This window comes from Peromyscus leucopus, chromosome 4 (genome assembly GCF_004664715.2).
Source record: "Peromyscus leucopus breed LL Stock chromosome 4, UCI_PerLeu_2.1, whole genome shotgun sequence".
NCBI classification, from domain to species: Eukaryota; Metazoa; Chordata; class Mammalia; order Rodentia; family Cricetidae; genus Peromyscus; species Peromyscus leucopus.
Window position 1 is genome coordinate 81,716,318 of NC_051066.1, and position 22,007 is coordinate 81,738,324.

The following is a 22,007-nucleotide window of genomic DNA, read 5'->3' on the forward strand; positions in this document are numbered from 1 at the left end:
CTAGTTAGTAATAAGCCTGAGCTATTGGCCAAGCCTTTATAAGTAATATTAAGCATCTGAGTGGTTATTTGGGAATTGGCAGGAGGGATAGGAAATGCCCGTTTACAATCTACCATTTGTAGAAGTAAGTACAGTGAAAAAGAAATATTTACATTTTCATGAAATATCTCCTCCTATAGAGGAGAAAGAAAGGAGAGGTGTGGGAGCCCGTTCTCGGGTTCCTCGTGGCTTTACCCAGCAGGTCCAAATAGAGGAGGATCAGGACCACGGGCCTGAGTGCAGGTGTCTGAGATGGTCTGCACTTGGCTGTGTGGGGGATGAGGTCTTTTGCTCCACCCCTTGGCGTCTCTATGAAAACCCTGGGCCAGAGGCAGTCGGGGCCCATTGGAATAGGTTCCAGGCCCTCTTGAGGCTATCCTTTATTTTCTATCTGTTTATCTCCACGATATTCTCCACAATAAATCCTTCTATCTAATATTTCCTGCTGATCGCACTCAAGAAAACTCTGGGGAGCTGTGGGGGTGGTGGGTAAATGCCCCACAGAGAGGGAGGGGGAGAGACAGAAAGAGAGAGAGAATTGGTACTAGGGTGTCAACCACAGACTATTACCAAGCATGTGTGTTACTTGCTCTAATCCCACTCGTTAGTGGGAAAGTGAGGAGGAAATTCCTTTTTCACAAGATGAGCTGATGCTATTCATTCATGTAATATCAGATCCAAACTACCATGTACTTAAACTACAACATGCAGACAACAAGCACTTCAGAAAGGAGGTGATTTTCAAAGGACAGGCTTCAGGGAAAGGTGCACACGTCTATGTTCAAAGTTGGGGGAAAAGGAGAGCAGCTGCAGTGCCATGTGCCTTTAACCCTATCAGTTGGGAGGCAGAGCCAGCGAGCTTGTCTACATAGCAAGTTCCAGGCCAGCCAGAAGTACAGAGTGAGACCCTGTCTAAAATAATAAGAAAATGCAATTACGTTTTAAAGGAAATAGACTATTTAGGACAAAGGAGCAGCAAGTGCAATAAAGAGGGAAAGTGGATGAGAACTGGCGATTAAGAATGTCAGCATGCTTCAGACTGGAAAAGAACTTCCGGGAACCTTGGGGGAATACAGCTGCATTGGTACAACCATCGAGAGGGTGGATCCACTTTCACACAGGAGAATAGAGGGAAGCTGCCCTTTGCATGTCATTTAGGACACAAAGAGCAATGAAGAGCCAGAGAGCATCACAGGACCACAATGCTCCAGACTTCATCAGACATGAGGTCAAACCAAGACCATAATGTCCCTCCACAATCCACATCCCTTTCACTAGGCATAAAACGTCCAGGCTTTGAGTTAGTCTCCTTCCCCGATGTATTCAGAGTTCCTGGATGGATGTATATGGCACTACCTACTCCAGTAGTGCCCCAAGTCTGAATGCCTGCCTCAGGGTTGGTTACAGAAGCCATGCATAGCCCCTCTAGACAACGGCAGGTAGTGTGAAAATCCAGGAATCAGGAACAGGGTATTCAGATTGTCACAGCTGGTGTCACATCAAGTGCAGAAGGGGACATATTTTTTATTGTGGCATGTTCAGATTGGGACACAGTCTTAAAATCAAGTTGGCTGTGGAGGCTCTGGAAAATACCGATGATCATGGTGGTATGCCTATAATCCAATATCAGGAAGGCAGAGAGATAAGAGGATCCATGGAGCTCACTAGCCTGACTGAATCTAACTGAATCAGAGAGCTCTAGGTTCAGTGAGAGACCTCTCCCCCCCGCAAAAAAAAAAATAGAATGGAGAGCAACAAAGGAAGAGACCAAACACTGATCTCTCTCTCTCTCTCTCTCTCTCTCTCTCTCTCTCTCTTTCTCTCTCTCGTGTTTGTGTGCAGGTGTGCATACACACCTGCCCACACTTGTACACACACACCTGCCCACACTTGTGCGCATGCACACACGCGCTCGCGCACATGCACACACACACACACACACACACACACACACACACACACACGCACAGAGAGAGAGAGAGAGAGAGAGAGAGAGAGAGAGAGATATTAAGTAGGAGGCTATACCCTTACTGCAATGACTTGTTTAGCATGCCCCTCGGTTTTAGCTATATTACCCACTCACTCTATTTTTCCAATCGCTGATACCGAGATTTCATGAGGCTCTAGTTTGCTACAACTTCCAATTGCTTCCTCACTCCTAAAGACACTCTCCACACTTAGCTTTGCCTCCAGCCCACCAGATCCTTTTCTAGTTCAGGACCTGCAGACCTGCTAAAACTTCTACCTTCCATAGCGCCCTCCCTCTCCTTCCTGGCTCATTCAGAAGCTTTTCCTCACTGTGATGGAGATGAGCCACTGATGCGCCCATTTTTTCTAAGTCTAGCATGATCAATTCATAGATAGTCGGAAGTCCTTTGTACAGTCATTTTTAATCTTAGTCACTCTGTGGTTTTCCTTCCCTTCTCTCAGGGTCACAATGTCTGTGCTTAATTTTGACGTGCTGTGTGAGCATTATTAATCTCATTATGTTCAAGAAATAGTGAGAAGAACGAAAATTCCCAATAGGTAGCAGATTATGATGGGGAAAAAAAAGTGAATGCTAACATTTATTGCTCTGGGCACATCTGTCACTTGTATGAAATTGCTTTAGAATCTGAAGTAATAGACTTATGACTAATTCTGTAAACTGAATTTATTTATTCCCCAAAGAGTTTTTCTGGCTTGTCATCATATTTTGATTTCTCTCTACTTCAAGATCCATGCAACTAAGGAATCACTTCTGTTTTGCTCAACATGATGTCACAGACTGCTTCAAAGTAACTGCAGAGATGCCTAATGCTCACTACTGGACAAACTTACAGTCAAAGGGCTTGATCGTCCTCTCAGACAGCAGCCTCAGGTCCAGCTCTCCTCACTTCTAAGCAACTGGCCAAAGATAGGAAAGCTCTCATTAAACCACCCCCCCATATATTAGGCTTCCTAATATATCATAACAATCCACAGAAGTCAGGGCCATGGTGTATTTTGCTGATAATTTGAATATGAAATGCCCCTCATAGACTTATGTGTTAAATTCCTGGTCCCCAGATGGTGGCATTATTTAGGGAGGTAATTTGTAGCTGGAGAGGTAGACCACAGAAGAACATAGCTTTGGAGGTTGTATCCCTGGACCCTGGCCCTTCCCCACTCTGCTTCCTGTCTATAATGAGGTGAAAAAAATTCCTCTGCCTTGTGCTCTTAGGGCAATAATGTTCAGCCCAATCACACAGGGCCACCATCCATGGCATGAGCCCTCTGAAACTGTGAGCCAAATTAAATCCTTTCACTCTTAAGTGTCAGGTATTTTAATTATAACTGCACAAAGGTACCCAAATACTAATGACCAAAGTTTCATGGTAGCAAAGAGATAGAAATCAGAAACAGTTAAGGGTGCAATATCTGGTTAAAGTGTAATATCTGAGAGGGTTAAAATCCTGTAATGTCCTTGCCTTTATGAAAGTATGTTGTACCCCAGCCCCAACCCCCTGCATCAGTTTGGGGCGACAGAGGAAAGCTTACCTTCAGTGACACTGGGGCTTCACCATGTAGACATGATTAGTTGGACTCTTGCCCAGGTGACTAAGTATCCAACCAAAATCCCCTCCTCCCCAGAGGTCAGGCTTGTATCATGTGGTTCAAAATTCCAAAGCCTCGTGACATGACTTGCTTTTCTGCCTAGGCCAGCTACCATTTTGGTCATCTCATTAGCATAAACTGATCCCATCATGAATTGCCCTGTGAGCAACACTATAAAGTGTGGCCTGAAGCACCCACTATAGATTTAAAAAAAAAAAAAAAAGTCCCTGACACTAAATAAATTTCAAGAGTTTAGCAGTCACCTTCCAGGAACTAGGGAAAAGGCTAGCCCATTTAATTATCATTCAATGACACACAGTGGGTGAAATTTAGTGGTTGTGAAGTAAATGACCCACTAGAGAGCCACAAGTGTGTTTGAGCACTGAGCCTGAGCAAAGTCTCTTGTTCTTTTTCTTCTTTTTTTAAAAATAATTTTTATTTCTTTTTATATTATGTACATTGATGTTTTGCCATGGATATTGGGTCCCCTGGGACTGAAGTTATAGATGGTTGTGAGTTGCCATGTAGGTGCTGGGAATTGAACCTGGGTCCTCTGGAAGAGCAGTCAGTGCTCTTAGCCTCTGAGCCATCTCTCCAGCCCCTGAAACTGGTTCTTTCTTCAAGAGGACATTTAGCTGTATCTGCCACATGTTCGATTATGAAGATGGGAGTTACATTCTTCAGAAGAGTAAACAGGAACTGGAGAGATGGCTTTGTAGTTAAGAACCTGACTACTCCTCAAGAGGCTGCTTTTCCACACAACTTGGGTTCAATTGCCAGCACCTACACAGCAGTTCACAACTGTCTGTAACTCCACTTCCCGGACACCTGACAGAACACTAATGCACATAAAATAAAAATAATGTATCTTTAGCTGGGCAGTGGTGGTGTACACTCTTAATTCCAACACTAAGGAGGTAGAGGCAGGCGGATCTCTGTAAGTTTGAAGCCAGCCTGGTCTACAGAGTGAGTTCTAGGAAAGCCAAAGCTACGAAGATAAACCCTGTTTTGAAAAACAAAAACAAACAAACAAACAAAAAACAGTAAATAGAGAGTGACCTAGCAATTCCACTTCTGTTATAGATATACACCCAAAAGAATAGAAAACAGAACTACAAACAATAACTATACACCCAAGTTCACAGCAATGTCATCCACAATAACTAATGGGATCAGCTCAAATGTCCAATGACAGATCAATAGATATAAACTAAATAGTGTGCAACCACTCAGTGGAATATCATCAGCCATGAAAACTAAGTTAGTATTAACATAACTGGAAGACATCATGCCAAGTGAAATAGGCCAAGTATGGGGGGATGAAGACCACATGTTTTCCAGGTATCCACTTATATGAGGTAGCCAGAAGAGGCAAATTCATAGAAATAGAAAAAGAAGTAGTGGTTGTCAGAGGGTGGCAGTAAGAAGAAACGGGAAGGTGTTCTTTAATGAGTATAGAGCAGTGATTCTCAACCTTTTGGGGGTCAAATGACTTTTTCACAGGAGTCACCTAAGACCCAGAAAACACAAATATTTGCCTTATGATTCATAACAATAGCAAAACTACAGTTATGAAGTAGCAATGAAAATAATTTTATGGTTGGGAGCCACCACAACATGAGGAACTGTATGAAAGGATGGTAGCATTGGGAAGGTTGAGATCCAATGGTACAGAGTTTCATGACCTTGTTAGAGAGATTGACAATGGGAAATGTTGCATAATGCGAATGCACTTGAGGCCACTGAGTTATGCTCTTAAAATTGCTGAGAAAAATTTTAAACTATGTATTTGATTTTTTTCCTTTGGGAATTTCATACACATCTGTGCTATGATCATATATACTTCCCACTTTCCCTCTCCAACTCTTTATGGATTTCTTGTAAATCTCCCTTCCAATTTCATGTTTTTGCTCCTTTCTTTTTTTTTTTTTTAACTCCACTGAGTCCACTTGGAGCTGACCTTACGAGCCTGAGTGTAGGGGCATCCACTGGAACACGATTGTTCAGTTTGCTTCTCTGTTGCTGTGATAAAACATGGGCAAAAAACAACTGAGGAAGAAAAGGTCTATCTGACTTCTAGGTTCCATCAGTGAAGGAACCAAAATAGTAACTCCAGGTGGAAGCCTGAAGCAGAAACCATGGATGATCCATGGATGATAGCAGCTTGCTGTTTCGCTCTCTTTGTGGCTCATAGTCAGTATTCTTCCACAACCTAGGACCCCTACCTAGGGATGGTACTGGGAACCGTGAGCTGGACTCTCTTACATTGAGTAGCAATCAAGAAAATGGTCCACAGACATTTCTACTAGCCTGTCTGATGAAAGAAATCCCTCAAGTGAAGTGCCTGTTTCCCAGGTGTATTAAACTGACAACCAAGATTAGCCATCACGAAGTCCGTTTATCCGTCAGCAACCATACCACCTAGGGGAACTGACTCTCCCTCCCCCAGCATCCCTGGACTGTCAGTAACTCCTCAGTTAGGAGTGTGGGCTCTTGTGCCCCTCCTCTCTCTGGGTTTGAACATTGACTGACTTGATTTTGCTCGGATCAGATCTTGTGCAGGCAACTAAACTATTGTGGGTTCATGAGTGCAAATGTCTGGTCACAGCCACACACACGGTTTTACTTCAGCCCTTCTCTATCTCTGGCTCTTATTATCATTCTGTCTCCTCTTCTGCAAAGTTCCATGAGCCTTGTGGGGGATGATATGTGATATAGATGTCCCTTATATGGCTGAGCACTCTGGCAAACACTTATTCTCCACACTTTGACCAGTTGGCTCTGTAGTGAACACTGTCCACAGCACAAAGACTCTTCTCTGATGAGGTCTGGGTCATATCATGTACTTACTTATTACAGCATAATAAAAAGGCTAAGACTTCCACCAGAACCTAGCAGGCAGAGGCCAGGGAGGATGCTGCATACCCTACAAGGCTAGGCTGTCCTTACAGCAAGGATTTTCAGTTATGATGAAGGTGAGAAATCTTGCTTTCACAAAACAGTGAAAAAAAAAAATAACATAAGAGACTGAACACTATATTGGTCCTTAAACTGTTACACTGGTCTTCCATACTCAAGACACTTTCTAGATTTAACCAAATCATGCTCAGAAGAAGTAGGAAAAAAAAGGAAGGAAGGAAGGAAGGAAAGAAGGAAGGAAGGAAAAAAGAAAGAAGGAAGAAAGAAAGAAAGAAAGAAAGAAAGAAAGAAAGAAAGAAAGAAAGAAAGAAAGAAAGAAAGAAAGAAAGAAAAAGAGGAAAATGCTGATGTCCCAGAACAGAATTGTACAATTTTCAATTTACACACACACACACACACACACACACACACACACACACACACACACACACACACACACTGCTGTGAACATGTGCGGAGATTGTTTTTGATTTGATTTACCTTTCATGGTAAACAAAGCCCCGAGATATGTTAGAGACAGTCTTTGCATGAATTTTTCATGTTTATTGTGTTCTTAATTCTGTTACATACATATTTGAGGAATTGATAATTAACTTTCTAAGCAAGGATATAATATTTCAATATGTTCTCAGTCTAAATATACATAATATGATTTAATGTAGTAAAAATTCCTAGAAAATTATGAACTTTTTAATGGTTATCTTTTCTATGAAAAACATAGTATCTTAGATATGCAAATTCCTGTACTTAAGTTCCATCATGATAAAAAGCCAGACAACATCGTGTTTCTGTAAGATGCAGAGAAAGATTCAGCAGAAAGACATGCTGCCCCCACCGTCTCCGTCACCACCATCACCAGCAGCAGCAGCATGCACTCTTTTTCTAAGGCCTTTATTTCTCTTGTTTAATAGTGCGGAGAAGTCTCAGTGATAAAGAACCATTCCTTCACAGCTTACATGACTGTTAAAAGTAGGACAATATTTACTGTTAAATAACCACAGCAAATAAAAACTTGAATGAACACTAGCAATAAAGAAAAACTATCCCTGGCATTTGCTGTCCATGGGATCACTGGATCAAGGGCCATTTGACTCAGTCAGAAAAACTTCTGATCCATATCAAAAGCCTGTGACTGTATATACACATATATATGTATATGCACATATATATTTACTGCCACAGCATTTGATATAGATTAAATACAAGTAATAAGGACTTCTTTTTAAGAAACAATGGCCCAGAAGAAAGGGGTTAGGGAAGGAGCCTAATGGCTCTTAAGATTCAACAAATCTTGAAGACTGTTTCAATAACTTACTAGCATCATGAGCAGGGAAGTCATACATTGTACTTGCAATTTGTTTTTTAAAAAATACAATAACTATGGAAATTATAGAAACAAATGTCATCTGAGGGGACTCTTAACACCTTTCCCCCAGTTACAGTCTTTGTAGCTATTGAACAGGCTTGATAGAGCTGAGGAATCCAGGAACTGGAAATGTCTTCCTATTGGAGATTCCCTGGAGCTGTTGCTGCTGCTGCGCTGCTGACTGCTGCTGCTGGTGGTGGTGGTGGTGGTGGTAGTGGAGGTGGAGGTGGTGGAGGTGGAGGTGGAGGTGGAGGTGGAGGTGGAGGTGGAGGTGGAGGTGGAGGTGGTGGAGGTGGAGGTGGTGGTGGTGGTGGAGGTGGAGGTGGAGGAGGTAGAGGTGGTGGTGGTGGAGGTGAAGGTGGAGGAGGTGGTGGTGGAGGTGGAGGTGGTGATGGAGCTGGTGGTGGTGGTGCTGCTGCTGCTGCTGGTGCTGGTGGTGGTGGTGGTGGTGGTGGTGCTGGTGCTGGTGGTGGCGGCGGCAACAGCACTGAAGGCAGCGAAAATGACTTTCTACCAAATCTTTCTCTGCACACCTCAGAAACACCACAGAGGCTCAGCATGGATAGTGTGTTTCTCCTCTAGTTGCTTTTTAGTCTGGTGGGGCCTAAGTACAGGAGCTTGCATGTCTAGCACCAAGTCAAAACTTGACTAGGAAGGAGTTAGGAGAATTTGACCCCTACAATATTTACATAGTTTATCCATCACAGTGATTAAAGAGTGACCAGATTACTTAAATGGCAGGTCAAGAATAAAAAGGTCCTTGCTCTCAGCATAGTAAGCATGGACGTCCTTTCTCCTTCCATAACCTAGCCTCTTATATTGCTTCTGATGCTTGTGGGTAGGAGGAAGGGCTATGGTGTGAGGCTTGGGCTGAAGGCTGGAGAGTACTAAGCCTATATTCTCTCATTGTGCTACATATCTAGTCCTGCACTATTAACTAATATACTGTAAAAGTGACTAAGGTTCAGTAACAAAGAACACAAACCCAGCCCCCATCTCAGTACAAAACAGCCAGTAAGTATCACACTGTAAGAACACGAGAGATAAGCTATATAAGGGTACACTCATTTAGAGAACTGTAATAGTCCTTTTTAAGCCTTCTTGATTGATACTATATTGTTACTGTTAAACTCCCTGTTGCTGACCTTAGTCAGGGTCAGATTCTATTATTCGAAAAACTAAGAGATCCCAATATAACAAAAACCTACTTTATTAATTCCTTAACAATTAAATGCCACTTCAGTGATGCTATATTTAATTAATATTACCATCAAGAGGTTGGTACTTATTCATTCATTAATTTCTAGGCACACCTGCCCAGCTCAGAAGAAGGTTAACCTTCCATGGTAAACAACTATAACAGCTTATCAAGCTTCACTCCACTGTTGCAAAATAGACCTGAGTATAAGAAAAGAGCTGAGGCAGAGAGAGGTTACTTGGTCAGTCACAGATGGGATGGGGAGTGCAGTGCTCCTGGAAACATACCCCGAAGTTTTCATTCCCTGGGCCAGACTGGAGCTATTAAATCACATAGAAATGCCAGGAAAGATAAGCTACATGAACCAGTGATTGCTAAGCTAAACACTCGGGTGAGTTCAAAGGGCCCTTAGGGCCTGCTGTTTATTTGGAAAAACTGGGGGTGCGGGTGGGGAGAGAATGACAGAAATAGAATCCTAGCTACACATGAGTCAATGCTGGTATCTTAACCAGTCACGTCTGAAGAATTTACATATTAAGGGTGCATAAGTTCATATATGTGTGTGTGCAGCACACATATGTTTTTTTTAATCATCCTTCAGTCTTTAGAAAAGCTTCATCATATATATGTACACATTATCTTTTTAAAAGGCTTCAGTCTATACATGTACACATTTTAAGTAAAATTTATTTCCTAAACCATATTGTCAGCAAATCATTGCAATACCCCACATAAAAGGAATTTTGACACAAAAACTACATGAAAGCCGTAACATAAGTTGGAAAAAAATAGCAAATGTTACAATGCATTGAGTGTAACATTGCTTTATCAAAAATGAAAACATTGAATAATGGAGTGAGAATGTAGGTTTGTCATTCTAGGAGTACTCATTCCCTTTTATGGAACTTATTAGTTGATTTCTCTAAGAGGCTAGAAGGTTCCAAAAGATATTTTTAATGTAATTGAGTGATTATCTTCCACAATCTTTCACTAATGAAGCCCTGAGAAATTAAAAAGATAGAAAGGAAGGAAGGAAGAAAAAAAAAAAAAGAAGAAAAAAAAAAAAAAAGAAGGAAGGAAGGAAGGAAGGAAGGAAGGAAGGAAGGAAACTAGGAAAATTTTTGCCAGTGATTCCAGCCACTGATATTTTATAGGATTGAATTTTGACCTTGTAGTGTTTAAATACAAAATTTCACGTATTTTTAATCTCTCTGTAGGTCTGGTTTCTTATACCCTTTTCAACTTGGTTCTCTCACAGAAGCCATTCTCCTTGATGACAGACATGCCCCTGGCTGTTCTTCACGGCCACCGGCTGTGTTGTGAGAACTCGTTGGCCTTGCTTTTCTTCACGTCTGTCAAAGGGCACTGAGTGTAGAGGGTTGAGAACACAGCCTGGGTCACGGTGCCTCAGAGACTCTCCCCAGCATCTCAATAAAACTGAGAGAGATCCAGTTTCCACAAAGCGTTTCAGTAACAGGAGATGTGCTTCATCTATACGATGTTATATTAAATAACACCTTTAAAAGATCCAGCTAAATAGAGAAATCTTACAAAGAATTAGACCCCACCCTGGTTTTTACTATCCATTGTAAATAAAAGCACCACGAACACCCAAGCACAAAAGACACACATATTCTTTTCAGTATCTCAAATGTTCTAAAACCTTTGACTTGAAACCCTCTGGTGGCCAAACCCCTTGTGGCCTAAGCATTTTAAGCCATTGTACAGAAAATTCTGTGTGTCAAGATTCTCGCAGGAATTAGTCTCCCACTCCCTGCACCAGCAAAGAGATAATTAACAATGAAGATCATCAAATCACTTTTCCATGGACGAATTTAGGAGCTGTCTGTTCACCCCTTGCTCTTTTTGTGTGGTTTGTTTGCTTTTATTTACACATTTCTGCACGATTCAAATATATTCACTTTTTGCCACAGCAAAATTTTTTTTTAATGTTATGCTACCCTATGATCGCCCTCTGAAGATGATGCATGTTCACCTCTTTGTACAGTGCTGCTGAACTGAGCAGCGCACATAACTCCATCTATCATCTGTGTCCCCTCTGCTGTAGGTATCACACTGGCATGAAAATCAGAGCCCCAGCTCCAGTTTTTCCAGCTGTCCCTGCTGCCCTGTGATCTTTTGGTACACATTTTCTAGCCTGTTTAAAAAGGCAAGCTCCTACCCCCCTTCTTTGATTGTGTTCAGGCATTTTGCCAGTCCAAGACATGGATTACTACGAACAGAACCACAGACTTTTCAGGACGAGAGTCATTTATGTGCAGTTAACAGCATAAACCAGGCAAGAAAAAGGCAGCCAGTCCCCGCCTTTGTCCAGCATCTGGGTAGGTTTTGATTTTACTTAGAGTAAGAACAAAGCAACCACTGACGTTTCCCCCAAACTCAGACCTTACAGAGCGACTTTTAATGACTTCATGAACCACTAGTCTTCAGACAACTGGAGCATTTTTTTTTCTTTACTTTTTTAGTTTCTTTCCATCTATGACATTTTATGATTATATGTTATGGTACAGTTCTATTTTTGTTCTTCATGTCTTTTCTGAGTTCTTGAAGTTGAGAGGGCATTCTTTCCCCAATCATTTGGCTATCATCAAACGTGTTTTATGGTTTAGGGATAATGTGCAGAGAAGCTTTAAGCTCTGTGCCAATCCCAAACATGGCATTCCCTATTGAATGAGCCAATTCCATCTCCTGAGTCTGAATAATTTAGAGGAGACGTGATGTCACTGTCTACTTAGAGATAAATGGAAAGGAGCCTGGGTGTAGAATTTTGGAGTGGTCTTTGTAATAATAGTAATTAAAAGGAACATTACCTCATATATTTAAACTTTTTCTGCAAACCATGTGCTTTTCTCATTTTTTACTCAGTTTTACTCACAGAGGGTTCATATTTCTGTTTCATTATTTTTGAAGCACTGTTTAATGACACCAGTTTAACACTTTCTCACAGTTCATTGCTTCAGTTTTCATCAAATTATAGTTCTTGTTACACTAGACACTTTCATCACCAATTTCCATATGCCTCAAAGCCATGCAAGGACCGGTTTGCCAACAGTGGATTCAGATACCAGATCACAAGAGCGGCAGAACAGTTTTTTCTTTAGCTTTTTCTTTTCCTTTTTTAGAAGTAGGTCTTAATTGTACAGTTTCATTGTGACGTTTCCATGCATTCATATAATGTACTTTGATCACATTCATCCCCTCTGTTACCTTTCCTCTGCTTTAATCCCTTAATCTTTTGCAAAACCAAAAGTTTAGAGATCACAGACTTGGTGCCCCAGCATCAGATATTTGTTCAACTAGATTAGTCCGTGTCTTTGGTGAAGGTTTAAGTTTACTGCAGACTGGAATTCTGATACATAAATGTTATGATAAGTTAATCCTTGGCCATATATGCTTTTATATTCTTCATACCATGCCTGTGGAAAACCAGCAGTTATGCGATTTACCAAACAAAATCTCTAGCTTCTAAAGGATCCTCAACTCCGACCTCTCCTGAGTTCTACAGCCTTCCCATGTTGTTGCCTTCACCAATGAAGTTCCTGTTTTCACACAGTGACACAGATGAGGGCTGATCGCAGCTCTAAGTTTGCAGGTGAGCGTGATATCAATAATTAGAGATACAGACTCATCAGTTAACAAACTGTACTTCTCTTGTTTCTGAGTCTGAATAGCACACACAATGATGAACCAATGATAACTAGATAAATACTAAGTCTTTGTTTTTTTTTTTCATATATCACTTATGTATCAAGAACAAATATACAAATACACAAACAAATAAAAAGTCAGGGGATTGGTATGATTTGTGCTAATCTGACAAATAAATGCAAATGTTTGGTCTTACAATATCAGTTCCAGAAACCTGATTATCAGAGGGCTACTGAACTCTGGAGAGGGAATGTCATGAGGAAGTCTCTTTGGTTATCGTGTATGTAGTATTCCCAATGGAATATGACTCTAGGGTATGCTGATCTTAGACATGCAGTGTACTTATAGTGAAAGCTTAAGTCTGTAGCGACACAGAAAGATGCTTAATGACAGAGGAAAATATATACAGCGGGAAGAGAAGCCATGAAGTGATGGGACTGACTCACTGTTTTACTTAATATACTTCTGCATTGAGTTATATATAATATCTTCATACTGACTTTGTGTGGAAGATTTTCAAGTGGGTTATACAACTATAATTTCTGGGTGTATCGGGCATTATCTGAACTTTTAAAAAGTATTAGTCCATTTAATCCCCATAATAACTCTATGAAGCACGGTCTTTCTACAAAATCAGAAATCAAGGCACAAAGGGCTTCTGCAACTTGCCCAAGCCACTGAGGCGGTGCTAGGCCTAGATGAGTTCAAACCCTGCTCTGTCCTCTGAATCCTAACTCTCCTCTAAGTTTGAAAAACATGCTTGACTGGAAACCTATTTAACAAAATGTTCATAGTAGGTGTTTCTGAGTGATGGAATTAATTTTAATTTAGCCTTCTATTTTCTGTTCTTTCTCAGGATAAATGAGTACTTTCAAAAGGAAAAATAGTTTTTTTTTTCCTCTTAAGTCCTTTCTGTACTAAGTGCAGAATGTGAATTTTAATATAGTGCTGTGCTGTGACCTAAAACAAAATAAAACAAAAACTACTTTCTAGTAAATATTCCTTTAATTTGATGCAGCTGGTAAAGCCACATGCCCTAGGTCTTGGCTTTTCAGCCATTGTCTTAAGCAGAAATCTTACTGTGTTTATAGTTCATGGTGGGGGATCTAGAGAACAAAGGAGAAACAAATGGGAGGTTCAAAACACACAAACTCCAAGAAAGGAGTAAAGTTGGGAAATATAGTTGTCTCTGCATTAGTCCTAAACGTCTATATTAATTTCTGTTCGTTTCTTCTTAGCAGTCTGGGCTGCTAAGGAGGAGCACAGTGACAGAGCTTGAAGCAAGAAACCCAGTGATGGATTATTATTCTTACAATAGATCTTTCTTCAAGACTAATAGGGTCCACATGGAACAAGAAAATCATATTGTTATTTGTAGCCACCCTGTCTATATTTCAGCCCCCCTGAAAGCATATCTGTTTCCTTGAACACTTCTTTACTGAAATTTATTTTTATTTGTGTGTATGTGTGTGTGTGTGTGTGTGTGTGTGTGTGTGTGTATCATACATGTGCAGGTACTTGTACTTGTAGTGTCTAGTCCCAAACTGGGTACAGGCTCCTCGGAAGTTGAAGTTATAAGTAGTGTGAGACACCTGATGTGGTTACTGAGAACTGAACTTGGGTCCTCTGAAAGAGCAGTATGTACTCCTAGCCTATGAACCATCTCTGAAGCTCTTTGAAGATTTCAATTAAAGAAAAATTCAATTGTTACTAACCCCTTAGTACTAAATGTAAGCGAATTAGTTTTGATGAAATCAACATGGAACTGATGCACCTATGGCAGTTTTAGAAGCAAAGCAGAACTGCATTCACCTCCCCAGTTTTATTTCCTGGGGAAAGAGAACAAGCTCACAAGCCAGTCAAAACCGAATGTACAGCACAGAGTGGTTTAAGCTTTGTTCACCAACAGCATTTTATTCCACCGTTGCCTTTAGTGCTGGGGTTCTTCCTGAAATACAGCATTTCAAAAGGCACACGGAAGGTGGACGGAAGATGGCTAGAAGATACAGCAAGGCTGGCATGGGAATGGAATGAGGGGATTAAGGTTGATGTCACTGGGTAGAGATCTGAGGCTGCAGCTTAATTATCAAGATTATGGTGAATATTATTATTATATCATTATCATCATTATTATTATTAAAATGTATTCAAATTTCTTGGATGCATTCTTGCTTTCTCATGTTTTATCTTCTCCACAATAATCCTTATGAAAGCTGGCATCACCTTCAAAACAATGGCTGCAGAATCCCCCTGTTGGCCTCAGGATGCCCACTCTAGCTTCCTAAAATCCATTCTTCACACTGGGGAAAAGCGACCTTTATAGAACACTAATGTCACCATGTTACCGCTTTTTCTATTTAAGATCTTTAAACAGTTTCCAGTTGCCCTCAGGATAAAGTCAAACATCTTGAACAAGGCCTCTGCTATGACCTTCAGATGTCTTTAGCTTGGCCTTGCAGTTCTGACCAATTCTGTCAATTCCAAATCCTTCTCCCACTGCACAAAACATCACCCTCAGCACCTGGCCACCCTGGCTTCTCTTTTCTGTCATCTTTTTTTTTTTTTTTCTTGCATGGGGAGACTTCACTCAACCCCATGAGACTGTAGAGAGTTGGTCCTTGGTATCTACAGATTCTGCACACTCAGGCTCACTCAACTGTAGATGTAAATATTCAAAAAGCAATTCCATCTACGCTAAAGATGTACACAGCTTTTCTTTTTGTCACTGTTCCCTAACATTATTAACAACTATTTACATAGTGTTTGCATTGTTAGGTGTTATAAGTAACCTAGAGATGAATTAAATATGCTGTAGGAGGTGCATGTTATATAGATAGTACTATGCCATTTTATATAAAGGACTTGGGAATATTCAGACTATGGTATTTAAGAAGAAGAGAAGTCTTGGGAGGGGAGCAACTATTTGTGGATATTGAGGGACTACTGTATTTTGTAATGTGAGGAAAATATCCCTGCTTTGGGCATGAGCATATCATCAGCATGGTTTAAAAACTGTGTCTGGGACTGGAGAGATGGCTCAGTGGTTATTAAGTACTGGCTGTTCTTGCAAAGGACCTGGGTTTGTTTCCCAGTGCCCACATGGCAGTTCACAACTGTCTGTAATTCCAGGGGGTCCGAGTCCCTCTTGCGTCTTCCTTGGTTACTCCATACCTGAGGTGCACAGACACACATGTAGACAAAACACCCATATGCATTCATTTCAAAATTAAATAAAAGAATTAAAACTCTTAGAAAAAGAACTGTGCTGAGCTGAATATAAGGCTTCAGAAGTATTAGTTGGTGGACTAGCACAATGGCTTACTGGAGAAAGATGCTTGCCATCAAATCCAACCACCTGAATTCAGTCCTCTGACCCACATGATCGAGGAGAGAACTGAATCCAGCCACTTGTCCTCTGACCACACATGTATGGTGTGGCATTACACACCCACCCACATATACACACACAGACTAAATAAACAAATGTAAAAAACAATAAAAAAATATAATAGTTGAGTAGTTGAATCATTATGTTAATAATATAGTGGGCAAAAGTTTAGATTCTGCTGTTCTAAATTCAGTTTTAAAAGTTGTATCCATCCATTTACTTTTTTTTTCCAAGGAGGAAAATTATACTACCTTGTCAAATTGAATTATCTATCTTGAAAAAAAACCTCATAGATATTATTTTCCAGATTCCATGGTTTTTCCACAAAATAATTATTGTAGAAATATTTGTCTAGCTCATTATATGTAATAAATAATAAATAAATATGCATAAATAAATAATGTAAATATATACTATATTATTATATAAGCATAAATATAATAAATATATCTGACATATATAATAGTAAATACAATAGTTTGTCTGATACATGCTAGGCATCATTTACTAAAAATGGCAAGAATTCGTGTTTTGTAAATTTTTAAGATTTTCATATCTTCCTTGCTTGTTATTATTTCTGCTGCCAGAAAAGCTAAATCAAATTTACCTTTTCTAGCATACTCATTATGAAACTTATTTCATGAAGTAAAATTTCATCATTCTAGTATGTCTCCAGTCTTTTTCAATCATGTATATTTTTGTTAACCAAAAAGAAGTTTTAAGTAAAACGAACCCCCAAATTATTCTTGTGTTTATTTTGAATGTGTCACAAAAAGACATATCCAAGGATCAGATTAATCATATGGTTTTCTTTTGAGAATATTTCTTGACAAACTATCTTTGTAAATATTTAGGCACAGTTTTGCTCAGGTTTCTTTTCACTTTGGTATCCAACTGTATTTAAAGAGAAAAGCCTTTAAATGGGCCGGACATAGCACAGTCTTCAGTTTCTCACTGAGAAAATAATTTTGTAAAACAGTCTTATATTTCTAGAGACAGTAGCAAAACCCTTTAAACTGAACTATTTTAGCTACACTGAATGTTCGGACTCTCCCATCGCCGGCCTTATGACGTCACTTCCTTTCTTGCAGATCTGGCGTGGATTTTTCTTCTCGTGTGTTTGACTTACTCAGTGATGCGTTCTCTCCCCTGCGTGTTCATTTATTGACTCACATAGTCATTGAATAACTATTTCCACTTGTCTCTGTGCACTGTACATAAGCATGGAGGGTAGAAAGAAATATAAGGTGTAGTTTGTCACCTTTGGGCAGGCGTTACAATAAAAATGCCTGAAACAATTTTAAAAAGGGAGAACCATGGGCCTGAAAAAAGTGGGACTTTTAAAACATAGTTTATTGGTCGAGGGATGATTTTTATTGTATCTCAGTGGTAGTGCTACAAAGCTCTCTGATTTGTAGTGCTACCCATCCTAGACTTTGAGGGAAAATGGTTATTAAAAATGTAGACAGCTTACAGACAAAAAGAGAGAGAACATAGCTGTAGTTTTTTCATGACATTTATAGAATTCCATTGAAATTATCCAAAGAAATGTGATAGTTTTAATGATTTTATTTCTTTAAAAGATACACAGGACAGCGTAGGTTTTATTGGCTCCTGTTCCGGGAGTCTTTCTTACAGGAGGCTGAGCACTAATTCCAACAAAGTATTGAACTTTTAAGGGAAGCATCATTTGCCTCTGAGCCTCCACCCTGAGTTTTTCTCATTTTCTTTCCTAAATGCATTCTGAAAAGATATTTTTCAGGGTTTTATAGTAAGCATCAGGAAATGGATGTGGTGGGCATCCGATCATTTTAAAGTAAGAGTTCAGGGTATGTACCTGTATTTGTGGATAATATCTCAAAATGTAAGCTCAAACCCACATAACGAGAATTACTTGAAAAGTGACTTCCTCTTGTTCCTGATTTATTAAAATTCACTTACATTTCTCCAGCTTTTTTTTTGTTGTAGCAGCTCAAAGGAAATAAAAATTCTCAACCCACACAGAAGTTGGTCATTGCTGGAAAACTGATCTATAAACAGGACCCAGTAAAGTTGATTTCTTCTTATACTGAAAATTTCAGTTATTCCCCTCAGTTTCCCTCAAGCAGTAAAATGGTGGAACAAACTCCCATCAACTTTCTAAAGAATCACACACTTGATTTCTAATCACATTCACTATCCTGTAAAATACGCCAATAAAGCACAGCAGACTGTTATTTAGATTCCAAACCGTGTTCAAACTAGTTCAACTGACTGCAGTGGGGGGGGGGGGCCGGTGGTGCACAGTGTTATCAGTCCAAATAGTCTGAAAACTCAAACTATTTATGTGAGAGGAGTGTACTGCTAACTCTTCTGGAAACAAAAACCAATATCTTAAAACAACAACAAACAACCAAACAAAGCACCAAACCATGGTTCTAGTCAGTGTTCATGGTTGAGCTGAAAAACAGAAGAAAACAAAATATGAAAGTGGCCCTTCACCTCATCTTTGGCATCCTTTCTTGTCAATGTCACTTACTGTGATTTGTGCTGGGCAAGGGAAGGCACTGTCCTTTCCTCTCAGCACATCAGACAAGCACGGACACTCTGGGCATGCTGTATAATAAAAGGACATCAGTAAGCCCATTTCCCCTCATTTCTGCCTCAGCGTAAGAGATGGGTTACTTAAAATTCAAGTGTCAGGAAAGTCCATTGTAATAGGGAAATATTTTCAAGCGAATTCCGTTTGATCTTTTTTTTTTTTTTTTTTTTTTTTTAAAATAGGGGCTCCTTCCAACCTCTCTCCCTTCTCCAGACCCTGGAAACCAATTAGTCTCAGCGCAGAGGCCACAGACCAGGTTGAAATGGCTCCTTTTTAATTTTAGGGGATATAATTTCAGCCAGGACGTCTAGTCAGTTGCCACAGAGTGTACTAAGTACACGTTTCTCTCTCGTGCACTCACACTGGCGTTGCCTTCGGAGAATGCAGATTTTGGGAGTCTGACTCTTAGAAAGGAATTAGATCTGGTCGCCTTCCAAATCCTTTAGCTCTGACAGTGGCATAACATCACAAGGCCAACTCATCTTTCATACAACCGCGCCAACCAAGTTTTCTAAAAAGCTCTCTGTCCTAGCTTTTCAGAGGCTTCTCCCATTCTTACCCCGACCCTCTTTTGCATACAATTCCTAGTGTTCCACCTCCACGCCCACCCCACCCCCCTCCCGGTTTCCAAAGTAGCAGAGAAAATTGGAGTAACTTTGATTTTAAACTGGTTTTTGAAGTGCATGTCTTTGGGAGAGGGAAAAATGTGATTCAAAGGGGGATGGGGGAGGGGGGGCAAAAAATGGAAACAATTAAAGCCTTTGCCCCACTTCACCTTCTTATCCCGAACCTGTGTTAATTCTTGAAGGTCAAAAAACCTTGTCTTTGGATTGGCCTTTTCTTTCTCAGGAACAACATTGTAGAGCCAAAGAGAGGTGTGTGTGTGTGTCTGGCGCTTTGAGAAGCTTGAGGAGACGGGAGCCTTGATACCCCGCAGGAAAGCCTCAGATCAGCAGAGGGGAGGGACGGGACCCTGGGGTCGTCCCCCTTGGTGTGATCCTTGTGCCCCAGCCGCTCCTCCTGCCCCTGCAGCGAGTTCTGCGCCTTGGAGCTGTGCCAGGACCTCTGACAGAGCCTGGCAGGTTCACGAGTGGGGGGCGGGGGCTTGGTGTTCTCTTTGCAGAAGACGCCCATCTGGGGGGCTCCCCTATTTTCCTGGCGCTCCGTGGCCCGCCCCCATCTCCCCGACCCCTATCATTTGAAGGCTGATCACACATGGTGATGAACTTGCAGCTCAGCTTCCTGCCGCCTGCTTGACCCAGGAGCACCAGCAGCCTGCGGGCCTCGCCCTCCGCTCTCCCTCCTCTCCTGGAAACCCCGCGGCCTCAGGGCGCGGGTGGGGGGTTCGAGTGGGCCGGAACTACTGCAGGGGCGTGCAGGGCGCGGGGTCCCGGCGGGGAGCTCACAGAGAGCGGCGCTTGGGCGGCCCAGCTTCCTGGAGCTGTGCTCCTTTGACCCCAGTGGCAGTCCCTGTCACTGCACCGCTCGCGCTCCCTTCGCTCGCCGCGCCCTCGCTGCCTCTCCTCGCCCCCTCGCTCCCTCTCTCCCCAGATCGAGGCTGCTCCGGTCCTCTCCATCTCCCCCGCAGCGACCCCGCGCCCCGCTCGCACCGCGACCCCGCTCCACCCCCCCAGGCCCTGGATCGGCGGCGGGGACCTCCGGGGTCGAAGGTTCTGGCCCGCCCGCGCCCCTCACCCCTGCCGCCCCCAGCGCTGCTCCGAGCCGGCTCGGGTGGCTCGGCGATGGCTCGCCCGCACACGGGGCGCTGAAGGCATCCCGGGGACCCGGAGCACAGCCCGGGAAAGGTAATCCGCCCGGGGAAGGGAGGCGGAGGGCGGGGGAGGGGGGAGGAGGCGGCCGGCGGCCGGTGCCGGGCGCGAGAGGAAGGGAAAAAAAATGCACACACAAAGCGGAGCCCGGGTGAGAGGTGCCTTGTCAGAGGCGCGTGCGAGGGCGCGGGGGCTGCGGAGCGCGGCGGCCCCGCCGACCCAGAGGTTGGCCGAGTGAGCCCTCGAGGACCCGGGGAGAGCAGATTTGCAACCCCCCCAGCGAGAACGAATTTCTTTCCGTAGCTGTCCTTCCTCCCACTCCCCATTTCGCTCCCTGTTCTCCCTTCCCCCTAGCCCTCCGCCACCGACCTCTCGGGGTCCCCCACCTCCCTGCCCCCTCCTCCGCCCCGATTTCTCAGCAAGAGGTGGTGGGGGGGGTTGTCGGCGAAAGCCCGCGGCCGAAGCCCCGCGGCGGGGATGGGGGTGGGGCCCGGGAGTCCGAGATCTGTTTACTAGAAAGTCCCGGGGTCGTGGCTGCCGCTGCCCCGGCCTAGGCCCGCGTGCATTGTGTCGGCCCGAGCCCCGTGCGCCCGCGGCGGCCGCGGGCCAGGTGCAGTGGCCGGACGGCTCGGCGCAGCTTTGTGCTCGGGGCGCCCGCGCGCGCAGCGCTCCCGCGCGGAGCTCTCAGCCGGCCCCCGCGCCCCGACCTCACTCTCCGGTCTCGGCGATCGCAGCCTGCAGATCGAGGGGGCTGGGAGGCGGGGTACGGTAGCGCGGAAAAGTAACCGTGGCCGCCCAATTTCTTTTCTACCTTAGCAGGAGTTGGGTTTTTCTTTCTTTTTTTAAATTTTTTTTTTCTATTTACATTTACATGTGGCCAGGTTGTCTTTGAAAAAAAATCTTTCGAATTCCGGGCTTTTGCGGCCTAGGAGGTGAAGAGAGCATTTTTTTTTTTTTTTAAACCTAGAGGTTCTAGAGGGCGTTGAAATCCCTCAGCAAGAAAATGGCATGGAAAGATGATCAGTGGGGTTGATTTATAGCGCACCCCCCAACACACCCTGAATTAAGAGCGAATGCGAGTCATGAAAAATGTGTAATTGATTTGTGATGGTACAGACACTAACAGGTCAGGGTGGGGGAAAACAAACATAACTTTAACTGGAAGGGAAAGACTTCCAAAGAGGGGGCAAGGCGGTGACTTCCACACCCTGCAGCCTGATAGGGACAGCCGGGTCCCTTCCCTTCCCAGCCGTTGCGGGGAAGGCGCCTGGCAGCTCCGGGACACAGAGCGAGGAGGCGGCTGTTCACGGTGCGGACCCGGGCTCCTGTCTGTGTGCTCGGAGATGCCAGCGCGCTCCGGAGGCTTGCGTCCCAGACCAGAGGCTATGTTCCCCCACCGAGGATGGCGCGGCGTCAGAGCCGGTGTCCTACAGCGATCCTCAGTCGGTCCCCGGCTGCGAGAGAGGAAGATGAGGGGAGATGCTTAGCCGACCCCGGGGCAG

At 42.9% G+C, this 22,007-nt stretch overlaps 1 protein-coding gene across 2 annotated transcripts in view; it reads left to right on the top strand.

Moving 5' to 3' along the window:
* The first annotated feature begins 19,776 nt into the window (after positions 1-19,776).
* The window catches only part of Mpped2 (metallophosphoesterase domain containing 2), a 179,890-nt gene continuing 177,659 nt past the window's right edge, over positions 19,777-22,007 (top strand). The window contains exon 1 of one of the 2 annotated variants that reach the window (XM_028877854.2): positions 19,777-20,541. The gene's annotated coding sequence lies outside the window, so the exon portion shown is untranslated. The remainder of the gene's footprint in view (positions 20,542-22,007) is intronic. The other variant, XM_028877850.2, reaches the window with a different exon arrangement.